Raw genomic sequence first — 19,895 nt, 5'->3', positions numbered from 1 at the left:
AATGCTGAAGAGTTCAGCACTTTTGTTACGTTTATTATAGCTTACTGGTAGTTTTGATTTCATCTTGCAGCTGTTGGAGAAATAAGAACATGGGATAAGAGGTCCATCAAGGGTGCCAGAATTGCCTTTAAGATATCAGTGCTTCTATGTCACTTCTGGTCTACAAATGAGTGACTTCTGGCAATGTCATGCTGGACCAGAAGGGCAGCAGGTAGAACTGAGAAATGTGCATCACTTTTCCTTATTACATTGGAGAGCAATCATGAGAAATGAACTGAAAAATAATCAGTGCTTTCATTCAACCAACATGCTGAAATTTGAATGTTCAGTTACTGGCTTGAAAACTTTCCTGGCAGTCCTGGAAACACAGGCTTTCTATAAAATGTTTTGGCACAGCTTTCTTACAAGTATCACAATAAAGAAAATCTCTCATTATACTTCATTTTCTGATGGCTTTCAGATTCATTCAAAGGCTGGAAGATCATTGAAAGGTTGTGGGTTTTTTAAAATACTAAACAATTTTTGTAAAACCAAAAAGATACATGCTTCAGTGATGATTGACCACAGACTGCTGTCTGAGTACATGATCTAAGCTCTTGCTGGTGACTGATGCTACAGAGATGTCTAAGTGGAAGAGATCTTCCAATCTTTTATCCACTCTTCCAGTCTTTTCTTGCTCTTTCCCATTTTATGCCCTGGCATTGTGAAGTTAGAGAATGCAAACTACTGTGAGTCAAATATGATGGCAGTTCTGGAGCTCCAGGATGGTTCTTCTCATTTCATGGGCTTCCTGACACATGGTAAGGGATAGGTTCCCAAAGTCTGGGACCTGCCACAGCTGAAAGCTTTTGATTCCCATCATGAACAACATCACAGAAGGACTTGCCTCCAGGTGCACTTCCAAGACCTCAGCACGGTCTGCCCTTGCACAGATTTGTGGCAAGGAGGCCTCTCAGAAATTGCTGTTCTCCTCTGGGGCTTCAGCCTCCTGGCTTTTTGCAGGAATGCCTAGAAGTCAGAAGAGCCTCCAGGACAAACAGGGTGGCCAGTGAAAGGTTATTGATAAGGTAATTCCATGAAGCACTTCAATTTTGTTTAAAGGGCATTTTTAATGAAACATTTTTCTAATTGGCTCTTGTGTTAGACAGGTGAAATTTTAGTTTTTGATTTACTAAACAAGGAATAAATCCAAGGCTTTAATGTACCTTTCAGAGGAAATACTGTACTAGAGAAGGTTTAAATAAAAATACCATTGGATTTGGATGTACTGCAAGACCCTGACATCCTTCTCTTGTATCATTTATGTACACTGGCATTTAAATACTGAGAATGCTGTTCCTTGAGGATATATTTTGTAATCTTAGCTCCATTCAGAAGTATCCATAATTTATATTATTCCAAAAGAATGAGGAGAAGAAAAACTAATGATATAAAAGAAATCACCATGGGTATATTCAGATATAATTCACCATGTAAAGTAGGAACTATTGTATTACCTTAAAACAACGTCGTATTTATGAAGTGCTAAATGATCACTGATTTTCATATTAAGAGGTATTGTTTTCCAAACAGGGTTTTATAATTGACTTTGCAAAAAACCCATTGAAACTTGCTTTGACTTTGGCTTTGGCTTTGAGTAGCACAAATTTATGAATATTTCTTGGAAATGTAGGGTTATTTGAGTTACTTGCCATGACATTTTAAGCATTTCAACTCAAATGAAGCATTGTGCTCTGCAAAACATCAGTGATTGAATTCTGGAACTTTCTAGCCCTTTCAACACTTAGACTGTTTCTGCAGTATTTATCTGCCTGCTTTTCTGATGTCGGATGCTGTATGTATTTGTAATATGGAATGGAATTTGCTTAGATATTCACATAACATTGCTGATTTGCCATTCTCCTCTCTCTAGCCTCTATTGCCCCACCAGTGACCTTTCCCAGGAGGAGCTGGGGATGCTTCACTCCCTGTCGTCTTGCTTCAGCATGCGAATAAGCCAAAGAGGGTTTACTCAAAGGAATGAGTACAAGGCCTTCCCTTACCTTTTTCTGAACTGTAAATCACCTGCACATCCCCAACCCTTTTATCAGGTTCAGCCAGAGTAGTTTTTGTGTGAAAAGCTACTACAAGCTTTCAGGTAGCTCTGCCATTAAAATTATTGCTACCATTGCTATTTCCAGTAAGATTAGCAATGTGTCTAACAGTGGTCTGACCTTTATTCCATTCAGTTCTTGGGATGTTCAAGTTTAGAGAGCCTGACAAGGGGAAAAGAAGAAAAGGCTACATAGGAATTTCACCCCTCTCTTGTGGATGTGACAGTGTAATTAATGTAGCTATGCATGACTTGCTGTTTTAATTAGTGGCCTGTTATGTTACATGTAATGAGCCTAGATAGAAAAGAGTCCTAACCTAGCTACTATCATGTACATTGGGATGAACATTTCTCTGAAATCAGCTTAAGATTTGGGTCTTTTTAATTTTTAAAAATTAACAATTAATTGGAGCAGTAGTTAATTAAAGTGGAGTGGTGGGGTTAAGTTAGTTGGCAAATCCTTTTTCTAATAGCTAATGGGAAGCATATGCTTTGTTTACATTCCCTGGTATTTGGGAGACAACTTCCAAACTTTCTTCATTAGCTATTGGTTTAATTACATGCAGTTTTGTACAAGAAAACAAACCAGGAAAAGATGTAGTAGATGCAGATTGCCTCTGTTCCTTTCCATAGCTGTAGGTACCACAGACTCAGAGGTGTCTGAAACTTCAAGTGAACTCTTTTTAACAGGGTGAAGCACCATCTTTATTGCCATTTAGGCTTTTTCTGCCGCCAGTGGGAATCTATTAAAGAGCACCCTGTGATAAACAGTACTGTATCAGGGAGGACTACTAACTTATTAGCACCAGCCTGACCATGGCTTCACTGCTAGCATGTGTGAGTAGTAACTTGTGTTTAGAAAGTAAAAACAGTGAAGCTGTCATGAGAACAGCGGGGTTTAGTTTTGTTGTTCAGGAGAATCACAGGGATTGTTTCATTGATGCCTAAAAGCCAGTTCTTCTTTTGAGGAAAAGGTGATCAGTGGGAGGGTATTTATAATTTTAAAATTGATTTTAGCTGTTCTACCTTATTAAAAGTCACAGTAAAAATTTAGACTATGTTCTGCTTAAGCATCCAGATTGTGCTAGACCCTGCATAAAGAACTCCAACAAGCTTTCAACCCCAGTCACTAATTTTTCATGAACTTTGTGCAGGTGCATTTTTACATCTGACGCCAAGACATCAGAGTTTCTACCTTTGTGTTTTGAACAGAATTAAGGGAAAAACCTGAAATAAGAAAAAGAGCAGAGAGAGCACAGGGCAGAAAAAATACATCAGAAATGTTTCAAAGAAGTGGTAGATGGATTTCAGTAACAGCAGTTGTGACTGTAGGACCTTTTCGAGGAAGATGGTAGCTGTATGTAGATATCCATGCCAAAGAACTCTTGTATTGAAAAAGTAAGTCATGAGCATAATGAAGTCACTCATGATACATGAGCACTGAGTGGCAGTTAGTATCTATGTGATAGTCCTGTTCTTTTTTATGTCATTGACATTTGCTTCTGGTGCTTTGTCATTTTCCAAGAACTGCCGGACAGCTTTCTAGTCACACTGGCTTGCTGCACATTTGAGAGCTCTTGCAGCTTGTAGGAAAAAACAGATTAAATACAAAGTCCAAGAGGTTACTCCTTCTTTAACTCCAGCTGAAACTAGTTGGATGTCATGTAAGTAATGTATCTAGAATTGGACCAGCTATAGTGTTTGGCACTCTCTCTGAGCGGTCTCTTGAACATTTAAAGAACAATCATACACACTTAAATACTGGGAAACAAGGGTAGAAGTGACATGTGCAGGCAGATCATGTAAGTCAGCGAAGAAGCCACAGATAGAATTGCTGCCCCTGTTTTCCCTTTTGTTTTAGAACACCATCCATAGTCTTCAGGAAAAGAAAAGCCATGAAGGAAAAGCTGAACAGGGCTTTCATTCCTGGTAAAAGTCTGTGGAGGGAGTAGAGAAAAGAGAAAGACCATTTCTCAAGCTCAAGGGCTGATAATGTGAAATAATATTTATAAGCTGAGATCTTTAGGTTGCTTTAGTTACAGTGACAGGGGACAGGTATCAATTAGAGAAAATTTCCATAACATAATTAAGAGATAACACTTTGCTGCTCTCTCTTTTCTTTTTTTTTTCTTCTTTCACTTGAAAATTCTCCATTGATTTTAATTAAGCTTGTCTTGGACTCATGACCATAATCAATGTGATTTTTTTCCCCAATTTAACAGCTAGGTTTGCTCATCAAGGGACTTTTCCCAGGTGTAACATGCTCCAGTTATGAAGTTTCATTCTGTGCTATTCAAACTACTAGTTCGTAGAGTGACTTAAAATGCCTTCAGAATGTAGAGCTAGAGCATTAATAAGTTTAATTTTTCCAAATTATTAAGTGCATATTCTTCCTATGAATGCTTTGTTTTTCCACAAAAAACAGATACTTTAAATACTATGTGCCTGTTGGAAAACACCTGAATATATTTTTTTTCCTATGACATCTTATTAAGAGAAATAGAAAAGGGACACTTGCTAAACTCTTACTTGTAAATTTGAATAATCATTGCAATTTTTGTCATACCAATTTGAGCACTGTACTTACTGTTTCTGGAATCAACATAAATGCTTTTATTCTACCACAGTATATAGAATAATCCTGCCAAAGGATTCTATATTGTTAAACCAAATTTCGTATGCTTGAATTTTAAATAAAAAGGTATGTTTCCTTTATAAGGGATTTTTGAGCTCCCTTGTAAGGAATCTTTTTAGTTCCTTGTGAATATTTTTGCTAAGACTCCAAACCTGATCCCTATTTCTATAGTCTGTCATCATTCCTATAGCAGGAAGTAACATCTACTGCCACTGACTTTCTTCACTTGGGGAATTTCAGGCAGTGACCTGTAGTATGGGCTCATGTCCTTTGTGTCTGATTAAATTTAGCTAAGAGACAAAGGATCCACTAGGTGTGCAGATAGTCAACAACTTTGTAATGGTGGGGAGTGTGCTAATAAAGCACTTATGCTAGTAGTACTCAGTTCTTTTGAATATGTGGTTATTAATTTCCTCATGGAAATACTCAAGAGCACTTTTCTGCATAATCAGTGCCTCACAAATATTAAATAATTTCTTCTCAGAAAACTTTAGTAGGAGAGTTGTTTTTCAATAAGTAAATTTTCAAAAATTACCCCCCCCCCCCCCACCCGGGGTAGGTATTTCCTTCCACTGGAAGTTTTTCGTTGTTTAAAAAAAAATATCCTAGGAGAGTCTCACCTGAGTACCAAACATGGGAAGTGTAAGAATAAATGGTTACCTTGAAAAATTTAGATGAAGTTGCGTCCAAGAATATCCTCTAACTCAGATACTTTCGAACTTCTGAATATTTGCTGTAAGGTTCTTTCATAACACATAGTGATTTGAAGTTCCTTATGTTCACAGACTATTTGAATAATTTTTAATGTGTATAGTTTAACAGCACTGTGAAATAAGGAAGTACAGTTACTCCCATTTCACTGACTGTGAAGCATCAGGCTCTCAGCTAATGGATTTATATTGCTCTGGGATCTGAGCTCCTGGCTCTTCCTGGTACTCCACTGAGCCATATACTAAATTCCATCCAGTCTAACTTTAAGCACCTAGCTGAAGTGCTTCAGCAAGAAAAGCCTGATGTTATCCTTCTGTCAATGGATAATTAGGGACCTCTATATAGTACAATTTATTACATTTAAGGTGTGAGGTACCTAAATGCAAATTAGATGTAATGTTATGTACTTATTGCCATTGATTGCAGAGGGAGACTGTCGTCTTCCCTTAGATTTAGCTAAGCTTAGTACCTGAACTGCCACAGCAGGTAATCCAAAACCAGCAAGGAAGATTGTGAGGAGCAGTGACTGACAGCCAGCCATGGGCTAGAAGCTATTAGTATGAGACCTTTGCCCTTGTCTTCTAATACAGCTTTTGTACAGTGCAAATATAAGGAGTCTGTATAGGAGCATTGCAAAACAGATCTGTCTAAATAAACAAGGAAGAAAATAAATCCCTGTGACCCTGATGTACTCCTACAGGCCCCAGAGGCTCTTTGATTAAGTAAAACTGTCACCTACCAGTGTTATCTTTTCACTTTCATTTTACTCATTAATCTTCGGTACTGCTAACAATAAGACATATTTAATGGGTACATTAAGTCATTTGTAGCCCTTTATCTGTAGATTGCTGGCTCCTCTCCAGCTGCTGTAAAAGTGATTAAAACATGTTATCATCTCATGGCTGCTCAGGCAGTCCAAGTCCTTCCACCAGCGTATGAGCGCCCACATCAGCTAGGCTCAAAGGAGTCTTTATCCAGTTTCTACCAAATGCAGAGTCTGGCTGTGACTGTGGAAACAGGTCAGTGATGCTGTGTGCTTCAACTCCCATCCTCTTTTCTGTCCTGTGTCTACTCTATGCCTGAGAGAGCTCTTTGACCTTTAAGGCTACCAGTTGAGGACCTTCTGGGGACTGAATGATACCTAATAATAATTTTTTTTCACATCAGGAAAAAAATAGCTTTTACCTTTTAATAATTAGGGATGCTATCTCAGTTAAACTTCACTCTGGTCTCACAGCTCTGGAGGTTTTGTTCATTGTCCAGGATCCTAAGGGCTGCCTCCTGGAGCTGCCACCAGGCTGTATTCAGTGCTCAGTCCCTTCCCTGGGAGCTGCTACTGTGAGATCAGAGATTTGAGGCTTCCAAGGCAAAACTGGGTATTCATGCGTTGGATGGATCTTGGCTCCTGGCTCTTAGCAAAATTCTCGTTGAATCATAGCTTCACAACAGGGAGGCTGGAGGCACAAAGGTCTACTGAAATTGACGTTTTTAGCATTTCCAGATTGCCTACCGTGAATTCAAGAGCATGGAAACCTAGGAAGCTTTCAAAGAGGTTTGGCCACCTTAGGAAAGGCTTGATCAGCTAGATGAGTTAAAATTTCTGGATTTGTAGTTTTCATGATAAGAACCTGAAAATCTGGATCCTTATTCTGGTAGAGGGAAAATTGAAATTGCCCCTTTCAGCTAAAAAAGAATCAAATATTTTTTGAAATGTCAGGATTTCTTGAGAAAAGGGAATTTTAACTTTTGAGCAGCTTTACTGTAATTACCTATTCATCAGCTTCTGAACTAGTTGTAAAATGGCCAAGGAATGGCCTTTTGTTTTTCATGGTTTTTATGTTCAAGTTCAGTTCACTTCATTTTACTCCACCTTGGCTCTTATAAGTACAGCAGTAGTTTGGTTTCTGCTGTTTATTTTTTAAAAAATAATTTTTAATTTCTTTCTGACTTTCAGCTAAGGGAGGATATGCAGAGGAATCATAGTAGTTCAGGTGGAAGAAAAATGTGTATGAGCTGTCTGAATACAGAAAGTACTAATTTAAGAATATGCATTATAAATACACTTTTTTTCTAGAAGGCCACAAAATTGATTGGCTGAAGCAAATTATTTTTTTCTTTGCAGTGGTGGTTAGGAAGCAATGTAGATTTTAGTGCTCAAAGTACTGTAGGATTAATTATAGTCCTGAAACCATCAGACTTTAAGGAAATAGAACCTGATCCTTGAATGAATGGCTTTAAAACTGTGCAATTTGAGTATGCTGGTAAGAGGTTGAGAAAGAATGGCTTAATCTTTGCTTAAAAAACCCCTCAGTATCTTACAGGATTAGGCTCCATATTCTTATTAAGGATATGCATCTTGAAGAGTGAATGTTACTTGAGATATAGTATGGTTGGGAGCAGGTAACATATTCATAGGTCTGTTGAAAGGCATAAAGCGTAGTTTAAAAATAATTCAGATAAAGTTTTATTAATAAAGAAATTAAATGTTTATAACATTTACAGAAACCTCTTGGCTTATTAAGTTAAAAAAGTTATTTTGCTTGCTAAACCTCTTGATTATGCAAAGAAAAGCAGCAGTGTATTATATTCATTGAACCATTAAATGGGAGTCCAGCAAGTGATTAAAATTAATAGGTCAGCATGAAACTTGGGTGGATACAGAGGAAAAAGCCCAGGGTGACTAGCTGTCAAAATGCTGCATCTGTTTGTCAAGGTGAATGGTTTAAGCCAATTTTTTTATAATAGTCTTTGTATTTGGGCTTTATTATAATTCATGTGTGTTTGCCGTCTTTAAAGTCTTAGATTAGAAATAAATGGGAAATGTATAACTATTCTCTGTAACAATATACCATGGAATATATTGCTAGTTAACTTCCACAAAAATTGATTCCTCTTCAGTGGTGGTAGTTTCTTGAACTAAGGTAAGATAAAATAGGTAAGTTACATTTACATTAAAGACCTACGCAGATTTTACTGTAGGTTTGCTAGCTTGTAAGCTGTAGAAGAGATTGTAGAGCCAAAGGAAAAATACAGAAGAAAAGGAAACAGCTGAATGTGTGATGCACTTGGTAGAAATGAACAAAATGAAATAGTGTGATTGCAGTTCCTAGTGCTATCTGAATAGACTGATGCTTTGGCAAATGAGAAATATGTAATGTCAGACAGGAAAATGTGGTGTGTTGCTGCTTACTTAATTTATATATTTTTTTCTGAGAAGAATAGTGGAGCTCCTGCATATGAAGTTTTTAACCCATTTGCTGCAGAATAAACAACAGGTACGTCTGTTAGATTGCACCACACTGTGCTACTGAATCCTAACGGTCACCGCTTTTGGTGAAATACTAATGGAACATCTGCAGCACAGCAGGGAGAAAGCTGGGCTCACAGTGAAACGATTATACTTTTCTGCAGGTTCTAATGCTTATTAGTAAGTATTTTGGAGTCCTAGCTCATTTACCTTTCTCATTTGTGACAGTAGACAGCTTTCCTATTTCTCTTATACCTTACTGTGTCTAAGCCTTACATATGTGATGTCAGTAACTCTCTATATCTTTTGCATTCCAGGGACTTCAATTAAACTTCTAGTATGGGTAATACATGCATTTTGAATTAAAATGAAAGAGCAGTGGATAGATACTGAATGTTTTTATATCATGTTCTAAGTTGGCAATCTGAAGCAGGCACTAAATTGCAAAAAGCCTGACATAGTTTAATCCTTTAGTAACAAAAAAAGGCGCAGAGCTCCATGTCTGAGTTTAATTGAATTCAAATGACAAGACTGGATTCTCATCACAGTTAAGCAAGTATGAGTCTGAAATAACTTTCCTGATAGTGTTATTGTGGATTTACACTAGTGTAATAGAGAATTGAATATGGATTTTGAACTTAAATCCTTTCACGTCTCACTTAAATTTAAAAGTAATTTACCTGAGCCTTTTGCTATACCAGTTTTTAAGTCTGGACAGCTCATATTCAGTGCATGATCCGTTTGAATGACAGCAGGAATACCACCTGCAAACCAGGCCAGGATGCCAAGCAAGTTTACAGATGTGGTTAGTACTATCTTAACTCATTTTGAAGCATTCTCTGAACACACCTGCAGTACACCTTCAGTCCTTCTGAGCCACCACAATATTCCTTCCTAGTGCAGTGAACTGCCTTCATTTTAAATCTTGTATATTGCCTTCCATAATAAACCACAGACTGTTCGTGTTAGCAGAGTAGATGGTGATTCATTGATTATTGGTTTGACCTAATTAACTCCATGATGTTAAACAACAGTCAGTGGTAGAAATAGCTCACAAGTTTGTCTTTATTTAATAAAGTTGTTGGACTCAGATCCTGTATTTTGCTCCTGCTGTGCATTTTCCACTGTAATTCTTAGGAATTTATTAAAAGTCATCTTTGAACCTAAGATGCCACATTGCACTGCTGGTTGAAGGTGGATAGGAATCTTCTCAGGCACAAGTCTAAAGTCTTCCCCTTTGCCCTAGAGGGACTTTGTGATTGCAGAAATGGTCTTCTAGCATGCAAAAGGAAAGGCTGTGTGATGCTTTGAGATGCAGAGCTGTACCTGGCCTTGCCTTTTGCACGGCATGATATGCCATCTTGATGCAGGCCATTGCAAAACCCTGCAGTTGTGCAGGAGAAAGGAGGCTGAATTTGTTTAAGGAAATTTACCCCTTCCATTGGTCGGAGTATGTAACTTCTGAGCAAACAGGAGGATCTCAGTGTGGCTGTGGAGCTGCCTTAGCTCAAGTAATTGTGATGGGATGATTTTGTAGGCAAAGCAATAAATCTACTTCCGTTAAAGCACTTGGCATGGACATTGGTAATGAAGAATGTGTCCATCAATATTAATCTTCATTATCCAACTGCTTCATGCATATATATGTATATGTTTGTATACATAGAATCCTTATGTTAAGGATACTTTTGTTAATATTCCTTAAAAAATGTTAAGGAGCTCAAAAAAAGCTTACCCACAGCTTAACTACAACTTGTCTGAATGATTGTGCTGTTTATTTTCAGACGCATTTTCACTTACCTCCAATTTCTGCATTTTTCCCCACCTCTGTAAATCCTGTCTTTATAACATCTAGGAAGGTACAATACAATCACTTTATCAATTTAGCTCAGCTAAAAATCCAGCGTTATTATACATGGGCACAAAAATCTATCAAGGCTGGTCCTTTCAGGTATGCATTACCCCCGCAACAGACTTGATGAAGTAAGTGTTCATTACGAAGAGGTAGGGTAATTAGGAAGAGAATTAATTGTGACTTGCAAAGGAAGTTTCCAAGCTTTCTCATTTTCTTTTTACAGATCCAGAACTGATAAAGAAGTAAAGTGATTTTCTGACTGGGAACATTATGCTTCTCTGAAAAATAATGAACATGTGGATTATATTACCATACAATCTGTGCTTTATTAAGAGTAAAAATAATACCGTGTAATTGTGCAGTTCATTTTGAATAGAAACCACAGGTTTTTTTGCAAAAGTAACTGTGTTTTGCAAAAATGAAAATTAAGGACAGAGAGGTTAAATACCTGAATTTTAGAAGTGTGGAGGGTTTAGAGTTCCACTTGAAGTCATGGTGAGTTGTAAGGAGTCAGCACCTCAGAAATTGTAACTTGTCCAAGTAGTCAGCCAAGCCAAGAGTAGAACTCGGGTCTGTTCACCCTCTTGTCGGTGCTGAATCCCTCAGACTATGTGTATATTCCAATATCGTTTTAATGACTAAAATAGTAATTACAAATCCATATGGTAATTGGTTTTAGTTCTCTTTGATGTGGATTTACAAAATTATGGGTAGGTGCCAAGTGTCTTGGGAGGTCATGGGTGGTCTCGTGGGGCTGTCACCATGGCAACACTGATGGATGCAGAATTCCCAAGCAATCGGTTTACAAAAGAGAGAAAAAAAGACGACTCTTACGCATTGTGCAGATTGTCAATATGTATTCCAACACAGGGAATACAGATGGAATGCTTCTTAAGAAAGTTTTTATTGTATTGCCTTAGCATAACAATAATGCACTAAAAACTATTGATTAGCAGTTGAAGCTGGAAGTAAATTCAAAAGCAGTGGTATGTAACTCTCTGCCATATCCTAATTTTCTTTGTAGTTGGTATTCTGTCTGTCCTGTAACTACTGCAGTGTGGCTGCACAGCTAAAAACACTAATATTGGAAAGCTGTTATATTTGTGATTTTGTTTGTATTTTGATACTGAGCAAGTGGTCAAGTCTTCAAGTGGTCACTGAGTTCCTGCTGTGAAGGTTAACCATGTTTAGAGATGGGTGGGAACTTTTTGACAAAGTTTTGGTCTTCAAAGACACCAGTTTATTGAAGCCCAAATATTTACATGCATTTATAAACTTTCAGGAAAACGCAAGCATGAGAACCTTCTGAGTTTTTTGATTTCCAGGAAGACAACTAGATGCATTGCCTCAGAGGCAGCGATTTGAAGACTTGCAGCATGCTTCCTGCAAGCTGGGAGGTGGGGATCTGGGATAACCTGCGCTCCAGGGAGGGCTTTTAGATTCAGCTCTGGCTTTGGAGTAGGAAGCTCCAAATTCCCCTCTGCCTCCTTCCCCCCTGCCTGGTGTCATAGTTTCCAGACCTGTTGGGTTGCTGCTCCTTTGTCCAGGGTGCTGCAAAATCAGGGGGTCTTCCGTGTTATTTGGATGCTGTGGTTTGATTAGAATAAACGGTATTTTTCCTCCTCACTTGAGGAGTTTCACAAAGTCTAGCTTCTGTTTTGTGTCAGAATAGATTGTGTCATGGTTCTGCATGTGGATCTCACATTTTCCTCTAAGCAAGGTGTCTTTGTTCTGCTTCTTCCGCACTATCTGCTCTGAGGGAAAGGGACAGGGTGAGGAAACGAGGAGAGCAATAGGAGAGCTGGGAACTCCCATATCACAGTGAAATGCAGCTCTAAAAAGAAATAAAACAAGTAGGGTAGAAGTTCCCCTTCGCTGGCTTTGGATTTGCAGTTTCACTGTGCTGAAGAACAAGTGCAAGCCCCAGCCATAAAGTGTAAGGACAAACTGTCACTGCAGAACACGTGCTGACCTTTCCCTTTTCTTTATTTATTAATTCAAGGCTACCCTTGTCAATCTGCAAAGTGTAACTTCTGTTACTGTAAATCTGAATGGTGACCATGTTTTCTTTGTTGTTTTGCTTCTGCTGCTTTAGATTTCACTCTTTTGTAGTGAGCTTTGTTTGTATCTCCAAGACCGGCCAAGAATTGTTTATCTGAGATCCCCTATTATTAAGATGATGTGCACTTTTAAAGTGCACTGTATTTAGGGATATTTGGACGAGTGATTATCTACACATTAAAGACATAAAAGAGGAGAATTAAGAGATGAACACTGCAGGAGGTATATAAATGGATACTTAAAGGCTTTAAAATGGTCCTTCTTTCTTTCATATTCATATTTCTTAGCACTTTAAAACTTAGAGCTAGCAAAATGGTTGTCACAGAATGTTTTGCCAAGAGTTAAATCCATCTAACCCTTAACCAAGCCTCCTAAACTATTAAGTCCTTAGAAAGCATATTTGGCAGGGCAAAGACTTAATTGTTTCATTTTGCTTCTGTGCACAAAGCTATCGCTTCTGTATTTGCCTTTCTGTCTGTTGTATGTTTTCTGAAATTTAACTGACATAAAATTAACGGTACAGGATTTCTTTCCCCACTAAAACCTTGGAGTATCAAATGTAATAGAATGCTGTAATCCTGGATATGTGTCCCCTCCTGTGAACCAGGATGTGCGTCTGTAGGAGATAATGTCGCTGTTGGTCTCATCTACTTTGTGGGGAAGCAAACCGTTGGTCTTTGAAATGGATGCTGTAGAAACTTGGATTTTGAAAAGAACCCCACATGAGTTTGTGGAATCATAAATAGGACAAGAAGGGATTGCAAGGCTTCATCCACTCTAGAGGACCAAGGCTTACTCTGGTCTTGATAGGTTTTTACCTAGTGTGCTCTGGAAACATCCAAGGGTGGCAATTCTACAATGCCTGACTATCCTTGCCACTAGGAAGCTGTATTTTCCCCTCAAGTCTTTTCTGCTTGTCCGCTGCTGCGTTTTGAACCATTACTTCTCTTTCCATTCTCAGAGGGGATAGGGAGATGAAAACATTGCCTTTCTTTTTAGAACTTCCCTTTATATATTTAAAGACTGTTATCCTGCCTCCTTTCAGTCTGAGTCCTGATTTTTCTCAACCTTTTGATCATTTTCTAAATGTGACCGTTCTTGCTGTTTGCTTCTTAATACCTTTGGGTAAGTCCACATCTTTCCTGAAGTACCATGCTCAAAACTGCAGTGCTGCAGCGTGGCTTTTACCCATGTGCAGGTGAACATTGATTAACATTGTGTACCTCACAGATGCTATTGCTCTTTTATACATTCCAGGTAGTGTGAAACTGTTGGCAGCAGGAGAAGGGAAAGAGGAGGTTTTTAAAGGCCAAATTTCTTTCACCTTTCTTAAATGAATGGTCCGTCAGACAGCATTGGGCTAATCGCATGAGTAAAACATGGAGGAGTCTGACTTCAATAAATGCTATCATTTTATGTCATCTCAATGTTTTAAAATACATTGAGGGAGTTTTAATGCATTTTTCTATCTGATTTTATTTTAATATAGTTTCACATCTGGCTAAGTAGAGATAAGTATGCTGGTTATTTCAAAGTTTACGAAGTTGCTAGGTCAGTATTTTGCAGCCAGGGTTTCGTAATAACCATCATAACACCAGAGCTCTGACAAAGTGCAATATGCAACGGTAATCCATGGAGAATCATATTAGCATTTCTGCATTGCTAATTCTGACAATGGTAACATACTTCAATTTAATAAGAATTTCATTAATGCAGAATGGGCCTGTGTCCTAGTTTTACGTTGCTTTAATATTAATGACAATGTGCCTGAGACTAGATCACACTTAAATGTCGGTAGGATTGGTGGGTGGACCAAGATGAGAATAAATTATTCACATACAAACAAGTGCATTAATGATTTTCTGTAAGACTTTTAACTTTTGGGAATGGCATTTGTATACCTGACAAGAAGCACTAAATATGTCTGGCAGGAGAAAACTGCAATATGGCTGGGTTTTTTTGCCAATCTACAGGAGTAACAGATGTCTGTTTAGCTTTCTTATGTAAAGGAATAATTTAAATTTAACCCCAGACTGTAAATATCAAAGATATTTTAAACAAAAAAGGCTTTTTTTATCAATTCAGGGAAAGGTCACCTATAAATATTTCATTAGCCAAATTCATTAATTTCAATTACAGAAAGATTGAATCAAATCCAATCACTCTTCATCTCAACTACAATTAAAATATAAAATGGGCTGAATCCACTGTGGGATATTCAGAGCCGACAATTAATAACATAATATTTCAAATGAATTTTACTGTGCAGCGTTACTGTTTATATGAAATACATTGAAATTAATAAGGGCAGGCCAATTTAATTCCTTTTCAGCCTTGCTAGTCTTGTAAAGGTATGTTTGGTCTGAACATGAAATTTGGCCTGGTTTATTTTTCCCAGGTCCCTTTCATGTAAGGATATACAATATGCAATGAGAAAAGCAAAAGTGTGATACGAAGATTTTCTGTGCTAGAAAATTTAACAGAAGATGAAATACTGAAGACCTGCGAATGAACGACATGACAGACTTCTTTCTTGTACTCCTCCCAGCCCTCTCGATCTGTGTTTTTTGTCTGAATGAGTTATTAGTTTCTCCTCGAGTTCCCTTCATCTGAGTGACACACTGCATGTACGAGCTATCAGGAATGTGAAGCAAAACGTAGAATTAGCCTGCTGAAATTATGCATCTGTGTTCAGGGTTTTTTTCCATGTTCAGATTTCATGTTTAGATTTTCTCAGCCTGAGTGTCACGTGTAGCTGTCACTGAACTGTCACTTTTACCATTGCCTGGATAAGCGTTTTAATTAACTCCTTGCATCCAAGAAAGTGGAAATTTCAAATGTTACAGTTTTGAGAGGGCCAGCTCTGGACTCGAGATAGATTCCCAAAGTGCACATCTGGAAGCTGGGGGGAGACTGTGCTAGAAGCAGTCTGAACCGTTTTAAAAAAGAAAGAGGTTATTTATTTTTAAAGACAGTAAATGTAATACATATTTTCTTCAATTGCTCAAAACTGTATTGCTCAAAACTGTATTGCACAGTCGGTGGGGTTCTGAAGAGCGTGATGGAAAATGCACTGATGCCAATGGGAGTCTCTCTGTTGGTTTAAGATCAGACCTTTAATAAGAACTCTCTGTTCAGTAGTGGAGGAATCATTGGCCTCACTCTCCAAAATGCCAGTTATGGTGGGACTGTTGATCTGGGATCCCGACCTCAAGTGAATGGAGTTGATGTGCTGCGGTATCATAAGCCCAGATTTTATAAAGTCTCCTTGCTTCTCAAGTGTGTCGTGGCACTGATTCCTGAGAGAAATAAGACTTACGTAATTACTTATGCACTGTGTGTGAATATCGTCAGGCTTCCACTACCGAGGTGACATTAGCACTGAATTTTGTTTAACATGCAGATGTACTCCTGAGAGAAGATGCACCTCAGGTTTTTGTGCCAGCATTGTAACTGAGGAAGCGGGTACCAGCGATGGGGTAAACGTTTCCCGATCTCTCTGGGAATCATCATGGTACTCCAGACAGCACCAGTGGGCACTGGAAATGAAGTGGGTGAAGGGTGGTTGGGGTGGGCTCTGCACTCAGCTGATTGGATTTGCCCGTTTTAGACAGGAACCAGCTGGACTTTGAATTTCTCATACAGTTGTGAGGGAGATCCTCTGTTACTCTCATTCCCACCTTTATCCTGACGTTTCTCCGTTGTTTTTTAAAATGAAGCATTCGTTATCTTTTCGTCATCGGCTTTGATAGAAGTATTTGTTTGCCAGCAATATGGTTTAGAAAGACCTGTTGGGTAGGACTTCTTTTACTCGTGAGCTCTGAGTTGCAAAGGACTTCCCATACTGAATGACTTGTCTTGCTGTGTCCAGAAATATCTGTGGAGAATGAAACCTGTTTCAGGGGTCTCTTCTAGCTTAATTTATTGATTAGTTATGCACACACAACTGTAGCAAGATAGTTGCAAATGTGTGTGCTGATTATGATAATAATTTCTCATTAGAATGTTGTTTTTTCAGTCTTTCCTAATTAGAAAAAGAGCCAAGAGTGATGCAAAGGGGAAAAGAAAACCCCAAAAAATAGTAACAGTCATTTCAGTCACATAAATACCTTAACAACTTATTACTATTGCACAAATCTTGACTCAGCCAGCAAAGTGTAAAAAGTAAACGTCTAGTATGCTATAAGTAAATTAGATTTAAAAAAATCAGGTTTAATATTTCAGAATAAGATTATCGCAGGGAAGAAGGCTTTTTAATATGATTATAAGGTAGCTGCTATGGGTTTTTTACATGATTTGGGATGTTGAGAAGAGGAAAATGTGATATTAATCTTTAATATAATTTAAATGTTGGGGAGGGAATTTGAATAGTTATGGCACTATTGAGTGTGCTGAAGAATGTAGAAAACAGGGGTTTATCCAATATGTAAGTTAAAAACATGCTTGGCATATGTTTCAACCTCTGTAATTGTTTTTATGAAATACTTGCATAAAAGGAAGGTGGTTTGAAAGACTCACAATCATTAGCCTAATGCTGCAGTAGCTGATATCGTCATAGTAGTTACTTTACCATGTCTGAAGATTTTCAGTGTGTATTCTCATTGGTTTGTAAAAATCTCCTTTTATTTAAATGCTTACTGATACAGTGAAAAGTGAAATAAAGTCTCCATTACATGCCTCAGGTCTAGAAGACTGGTACCTACACAGCATGTCTGTCTGCAAACATAAACCAACTTGATGTTTGCCCTTACCAGGGACATCACACTTAAGATAATTGGAAGTCTTAACTGTTTCAGTTAGAAGCATAGATTTAAGACTGATTACTCTAGGCTGAAAGATTATTCCATTGATGACCATGGTAAGAAAATTATATTTCCTTTACTGTATTGATGGTTTTGTTTCTTGTGTAGTTGAAGACCCCAGTCCAGAAAAGGAAAAGCTTAACCCTACCAAAACATAGATGCATATTTGTTGATAACCTGACTGTGATTCATGCATGAACTAACTGAATCTTACCTCAAAGGCTTGGAATGATGATCAAGTCTGGGCTGTCTCAACCTACAGAACTAAGATGTAAACAGTTCATCTGCAGTTGTGCATACAGAATTTCTTCTTTTCAGAGTGCGGCTTTTGACTGCATTGTTAATACTTACATACAACATAGCTGTATGTAACGGGCAATTACTCTTTTGAGATCGATTACAAATAAAAAAAATGCAGGCTGACAGAAATATCCGTCGAGCTGAGTTTTTTATTGGCTAAGATGCCACACCCAGCTCAGTAGATTGCCAAATCTAATAATTATCACTATTAATCCATTAATCTAATAATTATCAAAATCCATCATATTTAATTTTTAATCCAGGGTACATCTTCAACTGAACGTAGAAAGTTGAGAAGTTTGTTTATGCTTTACTAAAATATTGGCATAATAAAAAGATATGCCTCCTTCTGCAGCTAAAGGGCCTAATGAAAAGCATCAAAGTGAAAATGGTGAATCCAAGAATAAACAGTGGCTGTGAGAAGCTGCTGGAAGAGATTGCCCAAAGAGGTGGTAGATTCCCCGTCCCTGGAAACATTCCAGGTCAGGTTGGACGGGGCTCTGAGCAACCTGATGTAGTTGAAGATGTTCCTGCTCATTGCAGGTGGGGTTGGACTAGCTGACCTTTAAAGGTCTCTTCCAATCCAAACTGTTCTATGATTGTATGTTACTGTTGTTATGGTGAAATAGACATCTAGTTAACTCACATCACCTATATAAGCAGTCCAAGCTCTTCACCTGTGCCTACATTTACTTCTCAATAAGTGCTATATCAATTTGTACTGTGCAGTCCACAAGCTCAGCAAAACTACAAGTCTGAGCTGTAAAGATTTTATTCTTTTACATAAATAGGTCTATGTTGACAAGCTGCTAGTTTCTTTGCTCTTATAAGATCTAAAAATATAAACATGATTTGTTATTTTTAAAAAAATAAATGTGCATGTAGTAATGTCTCTTCTTATAATATACTCAAGGTTATAGTTTAGGAAAGCATTCGCACACCTAGTTCAAAATGTAAGAAAAGTGGTTAAGGACATGCTGTAGAAGAATCTTTCTTAGGGCCGTGTGTGCTTTTGCGTCATGAAAGAATTACGGCTCAATACTTCTGTTTTTTCAAAACTAGGGATTGCCATCCCAGTGTGGCACTGTTCTAGCCTGCTGATTAGAGCACTTTTGGGCCCTGTGGGCAGAAGGGTGAGTTGGCTGTGCTGCTTGTGCATTAAGCAGCTCGTCCTGTTCTGGATACTGATTTGAGTCAAATCAATCAGACAAAAAATGTCCATCAGTATCTTTCTGAGAAAAGGACCTAATGAAGGAACTCTAGAAGGAGTGGTAAAGCACTATATGCATTAAGGAACCACATTATTTTGAGCAGGACTGTGGTAGGGTTGTCTGTAAGGAAGGACCTTGATGTACAGATCACGCCAAGCTGTTCAGTGCTGCCAAAATACTGGAGCACATTTATCCCAGTACAGAGCTTTAGCCATCTGAGGAATTCCACTAGCAAAAACTTAGATGAAAGGTAGGTGTTCAGGGTATCTTACACCTAGTTTTCAACACCTGTTATGTAAAAGAACAGAAGAGCTCTGTTTATGTTATACATTCATCAGGTGTCTGTTCCTGGTTTTGATCAAGCAGTGCTGGGTGAAGCATTTGCAGTAGAAATATGTGTGAGATACAGATCCTAGCAGGCTGAGGAGGTTTCAATAATGTTTCAGATCAGAAAACAGTAAAGGTTCTAGGGTGTTACTTAGATGATAGCCCTGCTGGTAATGGTCTTTTGAAGGGATACAGGAGGAAAACTGAGGAATGCTCTTCTTCTGTTGAAGCTGCATAACTGTGCAAAAAGTCGTGTGTCATTGGATCTGAAATGAATTAGTGATGCGTGCTTGGGAGGAGGGAGATCTGCGGTTGTAGACCCAGAGTATGTGTGTACTGTGGCTGAAAGCAGAAACACCCTGGAGAAAGGGATGATGTTTTCATAGCCTTGATCAGCACAATTTCTTTTGGTCTGCACTACAAAATTTTGCTGGCCTACAAGGCTGCAGGGTCAGATCATTATTTGTAGAGTCTAATGGCTCATATTCTGGGCTCCTGCTCATGAAAAAGTTTTTACATTCTAGAGGTAGTAAAAGGCATTTCCTTATTCAGTGTCATCATTAAGGAAGAATATACTTTGTTTCAGCTGTTCCACTGTGTTAACTAAAATGCTTTGTTCTGTGCTTTTTGCAATGGGGAAATTGAGCATTTTAC

At 38.1% G+C, this 19,895-nt stretch overlaps 1 protein-coding gene across 2 annotated transcripts in view; it reads left to right on the top strand.

Moving 5' to 3' along the window:
- NKAIN3 (sodium/potassium transporting ATPase interacting 3) overlaps nucleotides 1-19,895 on the top strand; it is a 367,375-nt gene that overhangs the window by 72,503 nt on the left and 274,977 nt on the right. The gene's annotated exons all lie outside the window — the stretch shown is intronic.

The sequence above is a fragment of the Falco biarmicus genome, chromosome 3 (assembly GCF_023638135.1).
Source record: "Falco biarmicus isolate bFalBia1 chromosome 3, bFalBia1.pri, whole genome shotgun sequence".
NCBI lineage: Eukaryota > Metazoa > Chordata > Aves > Falconiformes > Falconidae > Falco > Falco biarmicus.
This window is presented reverse-complemented; position numbering and strand designations above follow the sequence as displayed.